The sequence below is a fragment of the Quercus lobata genome, chromosome 8 (assembly GCF_001633185.2).
Source record: "Quercus lobata isolate SW786 chromosome 8, ValleyOak3.0 Primary Assembly, whole genome shotgun sequence".
Taxonomy (NCBI): Eukaryota; Viridiplantae; Streptophyta; class Magnoliopsida; order Fagales; family Fagaceae; genus Quercus; species Quercus lobata.
The window spans coordinates 24,109,684-24,123,268 of NC_044911.1; the positions used below are offsets into that span (position 1 = coordinate 24,109,684).

General features: G+C 30.1%; 1 long non-coding RNA gene across 1 annotated transcript; it reads left to right on the top strand.

Moving 5' to 3' along the window:
* The first annotated feature begins 2,144 nt into the window (after nucleotides 1-2,144).
* On the top strand, nucleotides 2,145-4,913 carry LOC115958620. Its single transcript, XR_004084565.1, has 3 exons — nucleotides 2,145-2,369; nucleotides 2,739-2,772; nucleotides 4,559-4,913. It is a non-coding gene; the product is annotated as an uncharacterized LOC115958620 (long non-coding RNA).
* Nucleotides 4,914-13,585: the final 8,672 nt, after the last annotated feature.

Below are 13,585 nucleotides of genomic sequence, written 5' to 3' on the forward strand. Positions count from 1 at the left end.
TTTTTGTTTATTTATTTTGCTATCTATGGCATGATTCTTCTTTACCCAATAAAGTTTTGGAAGTGTCCACAAGTACTTTTTTTTTCTTCGAGAAAATGAATAGAAATGTCCCTTCATGTTCATATATGTATCTTTTGCAATACTCAATAGATTCTTTATTCATTTTGTGAATTATCATCAATAAATTATTTCCTTTTATGAGTTTTATTTTATGTAAATATATTTCATAAAATTAAAAAAAAAATTATCATAAAACCCTTCATTGTATTATTTCAATTTCAATTTCAATGATTATATAACCCATTGAAAATAGTACAAAAGCTAATTTGATTATACTTAATATATATTCTAACTATATATTTTTTTAAATTACTAATGAAAGAAGACTCTTCTTTTTTTCCCCAAAAAAATGTTTTCCATTCATAATATTTACCAAAAACAATGAAAGATGCTACATCTACAATATTTCTACAACATTTTTACAACAAATCACATGTGGTTAGTGGTTATTGGTTCAAATTTCAAACTAATGCTAAGATTACTTTTTTGCCCCAACAATAACAACTAGTAATAACTTGCCACTTAAAATTTGTTGTAAAAATGTTGTAGAAATGTTGTAGACATATCATTTCTCAAAAACAATTGTGCAACGACCAATAATTAGTCACTTGAATTCCTCAAGTTGATAAGGATATTGAGTCCTAATAGAACTTGGTCAACCTTATGACAAAATTAATAGCCACACAGGCAAATTTTTATGTCCAAAAAAAAAAAAAACAAAAAGATTGGTATGTGAAAATTTGTGAGACCTCAAAAATGACATGTTAAAATATTAGAAGGTCAATTAATAGTCAAACGTCCTCGGCTACTATAATAATACTAATGTTTAACCCACACAATGCGCGGGATCATTTTATGAATTAGAAAACAATCAACTTAATATATTATACTTAATGTGATGGTAAAATAGGGAAGGGGGTGGATGGTTAGTTGTTCAGATAATGATGTTAATGTGCAGGTGTTCTTCTCAAAGACAGACATAACCTAGCATCAACACATGATCTAGAGAAAATGTTAATCGAAATCTCATAAGTTCTAACTAATTGGTTCAAAGTTTTTTTAAAGGTTGTGGGTTCGAGAGAATATAGTTATTGGAGTATGAAATAAGTAGAAGAGAAATTGGCTAATAAAATCAATTTGTAAAGAAAAAATTAGTTGCAAAGTGTGTAAGATACGTTAGCTATCAATCTATTTGTTTATTATTTTAAAATGCAGTAATTAATCAAAAAAAATTCCATAATTTCCATTTACAAAAAAAAAAAAAAAAAAAAAAAATTATTATTACTATACATTCTAAAGTATGTATGTTGAAATTTGGTTACGAACACAAAGATTTGCAAGTTCAATAAAGATTTTCCTTTTGAGTGCCGATCTTCGCTTGGGCTGGCTTCGAGGTTAACAGCTTCACTCTCAATCATCACAACCCAAACTTTGGTGGTATTTATGGAGGAGCCTAACAAATTACATTGAAATAAAACAAACATGCCTTTTCACAATTACTTGGAGCCAAACAAATTAACCTTTAATGCAATATAATCGCAATCATGTTAAAATAGTCTTTGAAGGCAAGAGTTATGAAATAAAACCTAAACATAATTAAATGAATGAGTTTAGCGTACATCAAGAGCGTCACATTTTAAATTTTTTATGCCATGCTAAACTCATATTCATCACCAACACCATTGCAATTTTTTTTTTCCATAGGTGCATCTATATCAAATTGTTGAAACAATTGATATGCGTAGTATTCTCTCATTGTAATAGAATCAATTGTATTAGATCTTATTCAATCTACATCACTATACAAAATGTCAAGCCTAAAGCCATCCTTGCAAGGAAGGAACAATACAAATCTAACCCAAAAATCTAAAACCCAGCCAAAGAGTTTAAATCAAAACCAACCCAAAAGGTAATTGAAATCAAAAAGTTGAAGAACCTCAGGTAATTGAAGCATACTTACTTCACCTTGCTTACCATATGATTTAGAGCCCGTTTGGTTCCACTTTTTCAGCCCAAAACGGGCGTTTTCAAAAAAGCTAAGCCTAGTTCTGCGTTTGGTAAGTTCAAAACGCAACTTTTTTATAAAAGTTGCGTTTTGAACTTTTATAAAAAACTGAAGACAAAACGCACAACGAAAATGGACCCTCAGCGGTCCATAAATCAAAACGCGCTATGCGCGTTTTGTTATATTACCGTTGCAATCATTGAAAGACCGAAATACCCACACGTTTGACGCCCCTCATCTCTCATCTCTGCTCTCCCTTCGCATTTGACACCTCCATCTCTTCTCTCTGCCTTGCTCTGCCTTCGTAAGTCTCTCTACTCTCTGTCTTTTTTCTTTGTCTTCCTTTTCTTCTTCCGCTTCGTCTTCCTCTTCTTCTTCTTTCTTTCTTTCTTTCTTTCTTTCTGGTTCTTCCTCTCCGTAAGTCTTTCTGTAGTTTTGGATTGTGGTTTGTTTTATGGGTAATGATTTTTCTGTGTGTGTTCTTTGGGTTGATTTCTCATGGGTATGGGTTGTTTTGATTTGGACCGAACCTGGGTTGATTCTCATGGGTCTGATTTGGGTTTTTTTGGTTTTGATTTCTCTGTTCTTTGGTTGATTTCTCATGGATCTGGGTTTGATTTCTCTGTTCTTTGGTTGATTTCTCACTTTTGGTGTGTGGGTTTTGATTTCTTAGGTACCAAAAACACTGATCTGCTACCAAAAACCAGGTACCAACACTGATCTGAATTTTTTTTTTTTTATTTACTGAGTGTGGGAAAAAAAATTCGGATCTTGCTATGAATGGGTATTGTTCCTTTACTTGTTTTGTTATTCGTTTTTGCTGATTGGAATATATAATGAAGTGTTTAGTTTGATGAATATATAATGGGTATTGTTTTCGGATCTTGCTGATTGGAATATATACATGTTCTCATGAAGTGTTTTTGTTATTTATTTTGTTATAACAAAATTTCGGATCTTGCTATGAATGTGTATTAACTTGGAGATATTGTTATGCTTCACAGACTGGTTGTAACATTTTGTACTCTTCGAAGAACTTATATATTTCAGTTGTGTTAGCTTGTGTTTTGGTTTGTAACATTTAACGTCTAGATCAATGATACAATTTATTTTTTATTCGCCTCTCCCTGTAATGGACGTTTAGATTTCACTTTTCTGTGTTTTCCTTTACTGATGTCAAAGCAGTTCAAGCAAGTATTAGCAAAGGTTATATGATTAAATTATTTTAATTCCCCAGGATACTAATCGTAAAGTTGTTGCTTTGTAAGTTCATGATATAAGCTGTACAATGGCGTATGGATTCTTTGATGCAAGAAATTATACTTAAAGGACCTTCTTCATTAGTTACTGATGTTTGTTAAGTCAGCTAAATAATCTTATTGGAACAAGCTTTTGATATTTTCATTAAGTATTGGGTACGCTGTCTACTGGAATAACAAATATGCCTTTGAACATTTTTTTTTACAACTCAATTGTTGTTTGGATGGTATCATCTCCTAATTGAATCTTGATTAGTGTACACTTTTGACCCTTAAAATTTTGAGTTGCTTTTATTTTGGCCTTGTACGTTTCAAAATTTTATTTTGGCATTTTATGTTTGATTCCATTTTCATATTAGTTCTACTGTCTATTTCCATTAGTAATTTGATCATCCATAATAAGTTTTTCTACCTACAATTAAATTCTTGCATTCCACAACATTTTAGAGATAGTATTCCATGAAATAGTTAAATCTAAAGGGTGTCTGTTGGTTAGATTAGTGAAAATGGATAGCATGACCAATATTAAAAAGGAATCAAACATCAAGGGTCAAAATAAAAATAATCCCAAATGTTAAGGTCCAAAAATGTATTTTAGTCTAAAATCTTCATATCTTGGGAAGACAAACTTTTTAGATTGACATAATCTGTTCCAAAACTTCCAATCCAGCAATTTCCCATCTGATTTGCTTGAAATCTAGCAAAAATTCTTGCTTGCAACATTCAGTTTAGGGCATATCTTCTTTGTTAGGTAGCAGGAAGACATGATAAATGATAGAATGGATTGAGCTAGGCGGTTTATTAGAGTACTCCTATCTACCCATTGAAGGATGCTTTTTCTCCCATCTAAATCCATTCAACTTAGATCCTATCTTCTTCTAAAAAAAAAGAAAGAAATAGATTCTATCTTACCTTTAACAAATTGCAAGGCTTGGATTTTTGTGTCTGGTTAAGTGCCCTAAATAATTGGTGCTCTAGTAATTTGAATTTCTAAAACATGGCTCAAAAAGTTCTAGGCCCAATAGACCCTTGCAATCACAAAAGTGCTAGCCTACTTATGTCTTTGTTAAAAGTCCGGATACCAAAATTCTACTTTTTATCTTTGGCACAGCAGCTTTAAAACTTATCTCCAATGACCTGCTAAAACAATTGATCTTTTTAATTTTATCTGCCTATAAATTCTGATTTGTTGTGAGCTTGTTTTTCTTAATTGGTTCTTTTTGGGGTTTGGCAGTTTAGAGCAGATTATGGCAACCAATGGAGTGGGGCATACTATGGAGGGCAGCTTTATGATGGTTATGGATATGCTTTGCCACCACCTTATGACCCAAGCATGTATGCTGCACCATTTGCTGCATATGGAGCTTACCCCATTTATGGAAACCAACAACAAGTGAGCTGAAGGAATTGCACGAGTAGTTCTAGAAATTAGACAATATCACGCTTAACTGGGCGAAATTTCTTCATTTCTCTGTAAGTTGAGTGGTTCTGTAGAATTCTTAAGAAAATCCCTCCAAATGTGGAGTGGAACTGAATTTTGACAGACTGAACTAATTTTGTAGGGATTTGACTAATGATTTATTTACAAATCACTGGACTGAAATTCCATTTGGGGGGATAATAATTAGTAGTTGTCTTTTTTTTTATATATATATATATATATATATATAATATCCTGTAGTACAATTTAAACTTAGGTTATTGGTATGTATTTTATCATCTTTTTTACATTTTTGTGTTGTATAATTTAAACTTAGATTATTGAAATGTATTTTATATGTTTTTACATTTTTATGTAGTACAATTTAAACTTAGATTGTTGGTTATATTTTTTATCATCTTTTTACATTTTTATTTTGTGCTTCATGTTGATGGAAATTATTTAGATTTAATTAATATTATTATTATTATTGTTTAGTAAGTATATGAAATAGATGATTTAATAAGTATGAAATAAACTCACATCCACAAAAAAAAAAAAAAAAAAAGACTTTGAAATAAATTCCCTTATATATACATTGTCCTCTTTGGTCATTTACCCCTCAAAAAGCCACTTTTAACAGTTTTTACCAAATACTCAGCTTTTTCATTATGCACTTTTTAACAGCTTTTACCAAACACTCAGCTTTTTGAAACTCCACTTTTTCATTATGCACTTTTACAAAACTCCACTTTTTCATTATGCACTTTTTCAAAAAGCTGAACCAAACTCACCCTTAAACATTAGTCTACACATAACTTACTATACATATCTAACTGATACATAAGAATGCAATTCCTAATATCCAAAACAATTTCAATAACACCAATAGCATATCCCAAAAATAAACAAAACAAAGAGAAGAAACAAGTTAATAGGAAACAAACACTTATGAAGGGACCAAGGATCTTATTTTGTTAATGCCATCCCTACTAAAACTCTCATTGCCTACAATTGCTCAATGGTGATCTTGTCTACCATATTTGCCATTTATTTTTAAAAAGGCACAAATTCTCAACAATCTGTACTCTTCCAGCGAAATTTGAAAAAAAAAAAAAATTTATCCTCAAACCCAACCCCTATTAAGCACATCTTTCTATTTGCTTCAAAATAGAAGCATAACATTAATCTACCATGTGCTTCTACCAGTTTTATAGTAATATTCCCTCATGTATAATTATTTCTACTATGCTTCAAAGTATTGATGATGTCTCACCTATGATTTCCCATGCAAAATATTAGCACATAAAACAAAACTCCCCAATCAAAGCATCGAAACATAAGAACATATGGAAAATGCTAAAGGTATTACCAATTTTACAACAAAAAGCTAAAGGTATTACCAATTTTACAACAAAAAGCTTACACAACTTACATAAAAATAAATAAATAAATAAATAAAACTTACATCAAAAAAATTAAGTGAGCATATTTCATGAATTTGATCATCCATTACAGTGATGACTCCAATTTTTCTAAAGCCTCATCCAATATGTTGGATTTATGAATGCAATATTATATGAACTATGAACATTTCCAATTAATATGCAACCAAATAGATTCAAGAGATACACCTAAAATGGGAAACATGAAAAGAAAAAATTGCTGTCAGCTCAAATTTTATTTGCTTTAGTCAAATGAGTTCCATAGCAGCAAATTGCTAGCATCATATCTCAACTAAATGGTATAATCATATAATACATCAATTGATGAAGTTAAAAATTAAAAAAAAAAAAATGAGGCAAGAAAATCTATTTAGAAACAAAAGTTGAGAAACTAAATAAGAAATGAATAAATAGGTTCAAGATATCTCCCAATGCATTGAAAATTTTTTCAAGAGAAAGCAAAAGCAATCACCTTTAAATCAATATCTACAAACATTATTTCATGATAATGTTATATCAACTACAAATCAAGATGGTAATTAAGACATGTGCATATCTCTAATTTTAATAATGATTATATGGATTAAACAAACACTAAGGATAAAATATATACATACACACACACACACATTGAATCATTAAAATCACTATTATTTCCATGGACGTAATTCACTCTACTATTAAACTCAAACCTAGAGGATGTTTAATGGGCCTTTTGGACTTATGGTTATCTATAGGAATTGGTAACCATCACCGTGGAAAAAAAATATACAGTCTTCCAAACTTAAGACTGTCACCATTCCCATCTCTTAAGAAAAATGAAAAGAAAGGCATGATTGTGTTTGTTTTTATCTATTTTAAAAACATCATTGACAAATACCCAAAACCAATTAACCCAAGTACTCTAAACAAAAGCAAACCAAATGTGACACAAATATCCTAAAGAAAGTAGATTCTAACCAATACCTTTATCAAAACAAAATCTAACCTAGAAACAAAAATCAAAGATTTAAAATCAATCTAACCAGAATACCCAAATTCTCTCTGCCCAACTAATTCATCTCTCCGTCTGAGTTTTTATTTAACATTTGACGAAAATTTATCCTTCAAATGGTACAACTGACGAAACAGTACAATGTTTCACTTTTTAATTGTAAATGTGGCTGAAAGTTAGATAAGTTTTTATTTCTCATGTGGCAACACAACCTTAATTGTAGGGCAAAGTTTTTGCTTTTATATAGAGTATTAGATATTAAATTAGATATGATATATATATATATATATATATAATTCAAATTTAATTTCAAAAAAGCACCTCCTCATACAAACTTAGACAAAAGAAACAGAAATATAGTGGAAAAGTTACTAAGGTTTATAGTACCATAGACCAAAGTCAAGGAAATAAAAGCAGTGTGCAAAACTACATATAACTTCTTCTTCTTTTTTTATTATAACTGTGTACAAATAAGTGAATAACTTGATCTTCAATCTAATTTTTCTTAACACATACGACACAATGGTAATCAACAGTAAACAGTTCACCAATTGATTTTTTTTTTTTTTTTAACACCTTCCCTCCATCCTTTCAATAGTCACTGCAATTGCCATACGATTTGCTGCACTGCTACTCTGACACATCTCTTCTCTGCAACATTATTTTGTAAAATCTGAAAGTTTAGAGTGTATAGCAATTTATGTTTTCTAAGTGAAATTATGGTTTTCTGGTTTTCTATATTGCAATCTATTATGATTCTAGTTTCATGACATAATTGAGACCATTAATATACCATACACAAATGATACTTTTTTTTTTTTTTTTTTAATATATAATGATGTCCACAAAGAACACAATTGAAGGATGATTCTTTCATGGACCAATCTAATTACGATTCTAATATCATAACATGATTGAGAGCAATAATAGAACATACACCGATATATATATATATATATATGTATGTATGTACATATATTTATTTCAGGGATATCCAAGTGACTATAACATGATCCATAACATGAATTGTTGAAACATTTCATTAGTTAATATAAAGACATAATACATAAGCTAAGACATAGGCAGCAAGAACATTAAAAAATCTTATCAAATTAATATGAAATTGAAGTATTCTAAACATAATATACAAAGTTTGAGAAAAATGATTTGGCAGTTTTTCAATTATTTGAATCTTAAAACTTTCTCCTATGTTAAAGCCAAAAACGGTTCTAATTATAAGGTATCACATTAAGGAATCATGAATGAAAAGAAAAGATACCAAGAGTCAAATTTGAAGATAACTACCATAAAAATAAAAAATAAAAAACAAAAAAGTCAGCAGTGAAGTTGGATAGAGACAATTAAACATCTTACACTTCTAAAGTGATCGAGCTGAAGAGGCATCCAATATAAAATTTCTTCATAGATTCCCATTGGCTTTTAGATAGTGACCATTCAGAAACAACAAACCCAAAAAAATAAAATTTTAAAATAAAACTTTGGTGTGGTTTTGATTATTAAAGGATTGTGTTTTGAGTGACAGAACAAATCTTCATCTTAATATGAATGGGAAAGCAAATCTATATATTACTAAAAGTTAAAGCGTAGCGTTTAATGCTGCTGCTGCTTTCACGTTGCGCCACATCAGCTGCCATGTCATTCTTATTTTTCTTTTCTTTTTTAAAATATAATTTGTCCTACAATTTAAAAATGGTTTTTACAATTTTCAGCCCTATAAATGCAGCTCATTACTTATTTATTTACTTCCACTATCACCCTATAATAAATCCAGGCCGTTACTTAGTTATTTACTTCCACTATCACCCTATAATAAATCTATATAATTAATCCAGCCCACTTCTTCTTTATTTAGTTCCACTATCAAGCCCAACCCAAAACCTTTTCAGTTCAGTTTTAGGGTTTTGTGTGAACCTTTTCAGCTAAAAAAAAAAAAAAAAGACGTTGAAGCCTTTCAAGCTTTAGGGTTTTTTTTTTTCCAATTTTCTTATAATTGTTTTTAACATTTATTTATTTTTAATATTTACACTTCTCCAACCTTTCTCTCTCCCTTATCATTTCATCTCCCCACTACTTCTTCAATCTTTTTCCCTTCCTTACCTTTTCATGTCCCACTACCCTTTACACTAATATCATTCTTCCTCTTCCCCTTCTTCCTTTATTTTTGTCTCTTCTTATTCACACCTTCTTACTATAAATTTGTCACTATCTCTTCTATTCTATGTATAGTTTTCCCTCACAAAAAAAAGGTTCCCTCTCTCCCCCCCCCTCTCTCTCTCTCTCTCTCTCTCTCTCTAAATTCTTTGGTGGATTTTTTTATTTTTCTTGCATCTCTACTTTAGGTTGATAATTTTTTATATTCTTTAAAGCTCTATTTTGGGTTAATGTGATTTAGTTTTGTTTTTTAAATTGTTGTTTTTTTTTTGTTTTTTTTTTTTTCCTCTTTGATTGTTAAATGTTATCCTATTGCGTTCTAAAGAATTAAATATAGCATATAAAAATATAATATTATTCTATTACATAGCATGATTTGGTATTTATTCTGTTACATAGCATGATTTTTTATAGTGTTCAATTTAGATATTAAACTATGAGATTTTACTAATTTTTGTTTATTTTCTAATTCTTTGTGGTGGACAAAGTACTCTTAATAGTTGTATTAGAAGTACTCTATAATGCCATTTATTTAAAGAAAAGCAAAGGTTAGCCAAACGAAAATAATCGGATAGGTGGCAAATTTTAACTTTTGCAATTTTATTATTATTATTATTATTATTATTATTATTATTATTTAATAACTATGCATGTATAGAAATTTAATTCTTAGATTTTGCTAATAATTGTTTTTTTGATAACATGTTTTGGGTGGCCGAAATTATAATTTCTACAAAGAAAATAACCTTAATAGATTATCAAAAACAAAATTTTATCCTAATATTGATTCAATTAATCATTGTTAGGTTTTATTAATTTTTTTTAGTTTACGTTTATTAATTTTTTTTTAGTTTACTTTTTTTGGTGTTTTGGATTGTTCCTATAATAAATAAAAATATAATTATGAAATACATTACTCATTATTAGATTAGTTTAAATTGTAAATTTTTTTTTTAATAAAACCACCATAAAAATAATTATCATGCGCAACGCGCGAATTCGCGGCTAGTTCAAAATAAAAGTGACCCAAATGGACAAAATCGATTCTAGATACTTAAAACCAATTTAAGCAAAGTTAGATACCCTAAACAAAACAACTTCTAACCAAAATTTCTCAAACCCAAATCTAACCCATCTATTTAAACTAATTAAACAAAACTACTCCTAATCGAAAAACCTAGATCATAATAGCATCCCTCAAAGAGATCCACATTAATGCTTCTAAAATACCTAGATAAGGAAAAAGCCCAATTGCCATTTTTTACTCCTACCCTGTTATTGTGGCTTATATTTTTTTTTTTGTAGAATAATCTATTGCTCTATTTTTAATTGGACACATTAAATAGATACCCACACATCAATTTAACCAAATACCCAAAACAAAACCAAATCCAACTCAAATACCTTAATAAAAAATATAACCCAGAAAGTTAAATAAAAAAAGAATCTAGCCAAATTATAAAACCTTATCATAATTAATGCACAAACTGAAAAGTAAAGAGAAAACTAACTAGTAGAGAAATTGAAAGACGTTCTCTGATAGCAAACTATGCATACATGGGCAATAGAAGTTTTTGATTTTTTTTTCCTTTTAATCGAGTTGGTTGGGATTGAGGCTTTACTTCCAACCGCTTGATGTTTTAAGTGGGGTTTTCCCCGGCAGTTTATGGGTGGAGTCTGGGCTGGTGGAAAGAGAACTCAATGGTTAGGGTTTTTGATTTTAAGAAAGACAGAGAGAACAGTTGAATTTGTTGAAGGAAAAGGAGAATTAGAACGGAAGAGACTGTGTGTCTGCAGTTCTAGTGGTCGGAGTATGGCAAGGGGACTGGCAAAGGCTGAATAGCCTCTCTTTTTTTTTGTTTCTTTCACCATGTCTTCATCGCCTCTCTCTTTTCCTGTTTCTTTCTCCGTGTCTTCATAGTCTCTCTCTCGATTTCATCGCCTCTCTATTTCTATTTATGTGTACTCTTTAATTTTAACTCCTTATTTTTTGTTATTTATAATGAGAGGATTTTAAACGCTGTTGTAGTGTTACCAAACAATGTAATTTATCGCCTTTTAACTTAAACGTGGCTGAATTTTAGATAGTCACTTTTCCTACACGGCAGCACCTCCTTAATCATAGGAATCAACTTTTTCTTAGCTTCTGCTATTATATATAGTAAATGATAAATATAGATTACATAACAAATAAAGTTGGAAATTTTTAAAATCCTATTTTTTGATATTTCAACCTTATTTATAAAATCTCATTATATAAAAACATATTTACCTTATATATATATATATATATATATATAATTAAATGTTTTATAATCTTCGTACTCCATGAATTTTAAAAATCTAATGAACGGTTCTACTTCTCATTTAATGTTTTTGTTATGCAAATCATTAGCCAATAAATATATGATAATTGTAAGAAATGTTATAAATAAATCACAAAAAAATGATAAAACTAATTAGTCATTATCATTATTGAATAGTAGTCTCTATTTTTATGCATCTAAGGAAGTGAAATGTATAAAGTTTACTGAAGGTATGTGTAAAGATTCACATTAAAAAAATATATGTAAATGTTTTCTTATTATTTAAAAAAGGTATATATAAGGTTTTTATTAACTTAAAACAATGTAAAACCAATTGTTAACAACTAAAACAATCACTACTACATAAATCGCACACAAACACTACATTTAATATCCCATACATTTTATAAATTACAACCTAAATCAATACAACTACACAATAAAAGCAAGAACATAAAACATGAATTACCTTTTGAATTACAACTTGAAATTTTCACAATTATTGGAAGAGAATCGCCAAAGTTTTTAAGCAACATTAAGACAAGGTAAAAAATTTTAATTTTCAACATCTATAGAATCAAAGATTGTCCACAGTATTTCAATTTTGCGCCATTTATTTTGAAGTAAAATATTTCTAGAAAATATTTTCCTATTTGCAAGTGTTTCTAGGTAAAATATAGTCAAACTTGTAAAATATTTTTCGTTGGCCGTAAAATCCTTTATAAAAAGTTGTAAAATGTTTTACCTTTGAAAATTTGGTAAAATATTTTCCACAAACACGTTGGCTTCCCCTTCCCCATCTGGTCACTAAGTCACTGGTCTGATGGCTAAAGATATTGCTTCAGCGACCAATGTTGGCGATCTAGTGGTTGGGGACTTCACTCCAAAAACCGATTATGGCGGTTGTGGCCGAAGACTTCTCTCCAGTGACTAGTGACAACGGTTTAATGGTCAGAGACCCTACTTCGGTGACAAGTGTCATCAGTCCAGTGTTTGGTGATTGCGTTCCATGACTGGCGTCGGCAATCCAGTGTCTAGAGACTCTGCTTCAGTGATCAATGCCAACAATCCAATGGTAGATGACTCTGCTTCGCGATGTGTTGGCGGTCTGGTGGCAAGATACGTCTCATTGGCAATTGATGATGGCAGCTTGATGGCTAGAGATGCCTCATCGGCAAATAGTGTTGACAATCCGGTGGCCAAAGATGTCGCATCACAATCGATGCCAAATGTTTAGTAACCTAAGATGTTTTGTTGACCAAAGTTGGTAGTTCAATCACCGAAAATACCTCTTCGACAGTGATTGTCGACAGTTTGGTCGCATGAGCCATTACTCTAACTTTTGGTTCTAGCAGTCTAGTCACCAAATGTTGCGCACTAGTGGCTGTAATGGTGAGCCGTAAGTTTTGATAGTTTGCTTGAAAATTTTATTTGTCATACCAAATACCTGAAATTATTTTACTAAAAATGTTTTACATGTAAAATATATTTCGTTTGAAAATATTTTACTTCAAAACAAACAATGCGGTAGTACAAAGTTCTCATTTACCATTTGTTACAAGTAAAATAACCCATGCTTATATATTAAAAATCGCATACATGTTTCCACGTGCTATTGGATTGTCGACATCCAACTTCTATGATAGAAGCATACAATGTCCACAATATTCCTTTTTCTTTTTTTTCTTTTTTCTTTTTTTTTTTTTTTGAGAAGACCACAATATTTCCTTTGATTACTGTTACTATTGGTACCAGAGAATCCCCATTTAACATTTGTTATATGAATTGAATGATGAGGGAAAACAACAATTGTTATCGATTATAAATCAACCAAATGGAAAACAACTGCTCCAAAACAGTAAGCAAATCGTTTGACATGCAACTTTTGAATTAAACACATTTTACATCCCAAATAACCAAGAAT